At 50.7% G+C, this 5,561-nt stretch overlaps 1 pseudogene; it reads right to left on the reverse strand.

Annotated features, from left to right (window-relative positions):
- Positions 1-447: 447 nt before the first annotated feature.
- Positions 448-4,678, reverse strand: LOC121514561 (annotated as a pseudogene).
- Positions 4,679-5,561: the final 883 nt, after the last annotated feature.

Below are 5,561 nucleotides of genomic sequence, written 5' to 3' on the forward strand. Positions count from 1 at the left end.
CAACCAAAAACATAAAAGACTGAGCTGCTAGCTTAAACTAATATTTTAGCTTACCTTGCAACCCCGGAGTGAACGTAACTCTCTAAATGTCTGGCTGAATAGGTTCAGACCAGCGGGTCTCCTCTGTATACCTGTGTACAGCGTCAGACCAGCGGAAATCCCCTATACAGCGTCAGACCAGGGGAAATCCCCGACAGACGTAAGCGTTCTAGAATTAATCTCTACCAATCACAAACCTGATTGAATCCTTACATTTTACATCCATATCTGTCACCGTCCTGTCTTAATAACCCTGCTTGCTTCAATAACGGAAGAATATGCAAACAAAAATCCGTTTCACTATTTTAATAAAATCCCCCAGTTTTTTCAACAACAAATGCAGTGAATACTTTGTTTTCAGATCCGGGGTTGATCAGGCCCCAGCTTGTGTCCACAGGTAGTGCTACCCTACTTGCCCCCCCCCCCCCCTTCCCTCCTGAGCCACAGCCACCTCGATGTCACTTTTGCTGCGTCGGTGGCCAACTTGATGGCCCTTCACTGGCTGGCTCCTGTGATGCCCAGCATCTTGTAGGCCCTGCAGAGGGATTGGCCCACAAATCCTCGGCATCCCACTTCGATGGGTTGGCATCTTGCCACTGCTCTGGCACTCCTCCACTAGCTCCAAGTACTTTGCCCTCTTCCTCTCTTGGGCCTCCTGCTTTGGTCCTCCCATGGCACAGTGAGCTCCAAGAGAATTACTTGCTTGGATGCTACCGAAGTGAGGACGATGTCTGGCCCTGCTGTTGTCTTGGCGACCGCTTCTGGGAACTTCAGCTGCTTCCCCAGATCAACTTTCAGCTCCCAATCACGCACCATTGCCAACAGGCCAAGGGAGGTGTTTCAGGCGGCTGCTGTAGACTTCTCCCCAGCTCTGACGAAAGTGATGGTGGTCTTTACTGGGCAAAGGCTCTTGCTGTGGCTGATCCCACTGCAGTTAGAGTCTGCTATGGCCTTCAGGGCCTGATCGTGTCGCCAGCAGTAGCGCCCTTAGCCCAGGGCTCTCAGACAGCAGCTAAGGATGTGTCACAGGGTAAAACCCTGTTTCTTTCTTTTTCTCTTAGTTCTGGTGGGGAGCACTCAGTCCAAACAGCAGAAAGGCAAATTCAAGGTGTGCAAAACATACAGTTTATTAAAAGCAAGCCACTTAATTAAAACCAGTACAAAGGGCCACAATTAAAAGTCTCTTTTTCTAAAACCAGTGTCCAAGTCTTCTTGTAAGGGGTCCCAGGAGAGGCTGAGTCCAGGGAATGGCCGGTGCAGAGCCTGAGTACAGAAAGTCACGTTAAGGATTGGGTTTCCGTTCTTTCAGTGGCAGCAATCCTGTACACATAGACTACATAAATAAAAAGGCTACAAGTCCATCAGCTCTGGGTCTTCCTAATTAATAAAAACACAAACTATAAATCAAGCAAGGCAACTCAGATTTAAAAGCACAACACAAAAAAAAACTACCCAGGCTTGTAGTTCCTCTGCATAAAAACAGGTCAAATGCAGTCTTATGTGTAGCAGATGTTCCTTAAAGCCAAGAAGAATAAGGAGAGGTACTCAGCTGGTAGGAGAGGGGAAGCGTACTTCACCTCTCCACGTGTCACACAGCGCCTCCTCTCCAACCGATTCGCTGCTGAGGCACCGCCGTCGTGTGTCACCAGGTCCCGCTGTCCCCTCGGTTGGCGTCTCCCACACTGCCGTCCTCCTCGTCCTCGGTCCGCGTGCTATCACCTGCACCCCCTCGATCACTGGCTGCTGCTCCAACCTGATGGTTCTCTCCTGCTGGCTGCGCCTGTGTCTTCAACGTCTTCTGGCCACGTTTCTCCGCTCTGCTCTCGCTCTCCCCTGGCGTCCTCTCGCCTCCGTTCTCTTACACACCTGTGTTCAATCACCCCTCTCCCAGAGAGAGAGCCCACACCCCTTAAGTGCGTGCATCTGACGCACTCTCCCAGTGCAGACAGGTGTTTTAGATGAGAAATTAGACCATGCGCACAGAAGGGGGGGGTTCACTCACGCAGGAGAAGAAAAGCAGTCTCACACATACACACCTTGTGACAGATGTGCTCCAGGGTTCCTTTCTTCTGGCAGAGGGGGCAAGCTGGTGTCTCCGCCTTTCCCCAGGTGAAGAGGTTAGATGGGCTCTGCAGCACGTCGTAGACCGCCTGGATCAAGAATTTTATCCAGTGGGGTTCAGCTTTCCACAGCTCAGTCCATGTGACCTTGCGCTCCACAGCTTGCTCCCATCTCGTCCAGGCTCCCTGCTGCCGCATTCTCACCATCTGGCTGGCCCGCTTCTCCTCTACTCCTGCTCGCACCTCCTCAAGGATCAGTGACCTCCTCTCTTTCCCCTGTGCCTTGTCATAGAGAGGTGTTCTGCTGCTACCTAAGCCAGCTCTTCTCTGTGCCACTGTGCCCACCAGCACCCTTTGCCATAGCCTTGACTCTGCAATATCCAGAGCCTCGGCAGCACTCCACTTACGTCCCCTCCTGACCTCGATCCCAGCCTGGGTGACCTTTGGGTCACTGGACTCCCGGTATTGAAGCAGCTCCCTGGACCGAGATACCATGAACTCCTTGCTCAGGCTGCTGATGGGGAGCTTCAGCTTGTTGTTCTGCCCGTACAGAGCATAGCCTGAGCAGCATCGCTGCTATGCGGCAGTCCCAGCCACCTGCAGAGAAACCTGCTGACCCTCATCTCAAAGCCTTCCACTGTTGAAATGAGGACTTCATAAACCAAGAGGGGCCAGAGGATCCGAGGGAGAATACCATGCTGGTAAATCCAGGCCTTGAACTTGCCAGGGAGGCCAGACTTGTCCACCGCAGCTAGCCAGGTCTCCAGCTCTTGGTTGGTTGCTTGTGTGGAGGCTGCATCTCTCAGGCTGCAGTTGAGTACCTTCCCCAGGCTCTTCACCGGTTCCTCGGTGAGTGATGGTACCTTGGTGGTGCCAAGTGAGAAGCAGAACTTGCCAGTCACCTTCCCTTTCTTCAGCACAAGAGACCTCGACTTAGCTGGTTTGAAACTCATGCGAGCCCAGGAGATCAACTCTTCGGGGCCGTTCAGGATCCACCTGCAGCCTGGAACAGATGTAGTTGTCACCGTCAGGTCATCCATGAAGGCTCGCATGGGTGGCTGTTGGACTACAGACTTGGTGAGGGGCCCCCTACACTGAACTTCCGCAGACTTCACCAGCATGTTCGTGGCAAGTCCAAAGAGGATAACCGAGATCTTACATCTGGTGATGGTCCCCTTTTCAAGCTTGTGCCAGTCGGAGGTTGTTGATCCGGAAGAGACTCTCAGGCTGAAGTTGGCATAGTAGTCCAGGATGAGGTCTCTGAACTTTTCCGGGATGTGATGTCGGTTCAGTGCCTCTTCAACAAGCTTGTGGGGTATGGATCCGTAGGCGCTGGCAAGGTCCAGCCACAGCACAGCCAGGTCCCCCTTGTTCTCCCTGGCTTCCCTGATAAGCTGAGTGACCATGCCCGTGTGCTCCAAACATCCAGAGACCTTCAGGATCCCTCCTTTCTGGACCGAGGTGTCGATGTAGGAGTTTTTCAAGAGGTAGTCTGTCAGTCACCTAGTGACGAGGCTGATGAAGATCTTCCCCTCAGCAGTGAGATGGTTTGGAACTGACCGATGTTCTGAGACTTTTCCTCCTTTGGGATCCACACACCCTTTGCCTGTCTCCACTGGTCTCCTACCTTGCCCCTCCTCCAGATCACCTTCAGAATCTTCCAGAGCCTGTGGAGTAGCCTGGGGCAGTTCTAATATACCTTATAAGGTACTGGGCCCAGGAGCGGAGCTTGCTCTTGCCCTCTTGACCACCTGGATCTCCTTCCCTTTGGCCTCCTTCCCGTCGAAATCCAAAGTTGGTGCAGGTGGGTCAATCAGGGACCTACAGGGGCCCAGGTCTTGCTCTCTTCATTCATCGCTGTAGGTCTCCCTGAGGTGGTGGTCGACCTCGGCTTTGGAGCAGGCGAGTTGACAGCTGCGCTTCTGCCCTAGCAGCTGTTTGGTGAACCCAAATGGATTTGCTAGAAAGGCAGCTCGCTTTCTGGACCTCTCCCTCCTCCTCCTCCTCCTGTGCCACTGGGCCCTCCTCAGGGTCATCAGCCTCTTGCAGATTATGCTGCATAGCTCCACCAGAGGTCCCCTGTCCTCTTCACTGGCCGCCTTGAACTGCTGCCTCAAACTCTTCAGCTCCTGTCTGAGCTCATGGATCTTACTAGCTCTGTTGTTCATGGTGTCGGGTGGCTTTGCTGTACGCTTCTCCTCTAGCCTGAACCTCTCTGTGGCAAGGCTGATGATGATCGTGGTCAACGTCTTGAGGCGTCGTTCAGCTTCCCCTCTGGCAGTTGCTTCCAGGATGGTGTTGGCGTCTTCATCGAACTGGAGCCACTCTTTCTCCTTGCTAGCTTGGGGCCACTTCACCTGATGGTATTATGATGTCCTGTGTACATCTGGTGGTTGCATCACTTGGAGGCTCTGGGCACTGTGGGGTGACTCCAGACCTGGCTCCTCCTGCGTCTTACCAGGCGTAATTCCTGCGCGCTGTGACTCTGGAACCTTCTGCACACACTTCATCTTGGCCTAGTGGATCCACAGGCCATGTCGGTTCTTGCATATCTTGCCACATACACATTCCATAGTCATCGTCATATTTCCATTGCCATGTGTCGACATCCTTTGGTCCGTCCGGTTGGATCCCCCCCCCCCCGAATCCCTGGGGGTATTGACTAGTTTACAAAAAAAAACCAAAAAAAACTTAAATCTACATTTTCAGACTCTTTAACAAACAGAATCACAAGACATAAGCTAAAGATCTATGAGGGTGGGAGGCAGTTCACATCAAAACTGCCGTTCTGGGAGGCTATTCTGGCATCCTGCAAAGGAATTCATGCAGAAACTCTCCAAGAACTCACAAGTTCAATGGATGCAAGAATTGTGATCATGATATCAAAGAAGTTGTCTTTATGTTAACATGTAACTTGGACTGTTAAGATGTTACCTGTTTGGTAACACTTTATTTGAAGGCGTATTCATAAGACTGACATTACACTGTCATTATCATGACATTACACCTGTCATTAACATGAATAGGGCTTCATGAATGTGTCATTAAGTGTCATTCCGTAAATTATGACACCTTTCCCGCAAAGTTGACATTGTTTGGGAAGGTATTGTTATGACAACCTGACATAAGGGAAGGACAAAATAACTTACCTATGTCTTTGTCATGACAACTTGACATAAGGGAAGGAAAAAAGACCTACCGATGTCATTGTCATGACGCTTGACATTAACTAGGATAAAATAACCCCCCCAATTTTATTAAGAGTGCATACAAATGGAAATGGGATTCATTCAACATAAAATATTTGGGTGTGGTTCTGACAGAAGATCTGACTAAATTGTTCAATGCTAATTATAGCCCTTTACTCTTAAAGATTTAAACAGATTTGCAAAGATGGAACACCATTCCTTTTATTTGGAACCTAAATTCTTGTATAGAGTCGATCAAGCAGTACGCTGTCAA

The sequence above is a fragment of the Cheilinus undulatus genome, linkage group 9 (genome assembly GCF_018320785.1).
Source record: "Cheilinus undulatus linkage group 9, ASM1832078v1, whole genome shotgun sequence".
Classification (NCBI taxonomy): Eukaryota; Metazoa; Chordata; class Actinopteri; order Labriformes; family Labridae; genus Cheilinus; species Cheilinus undulatus.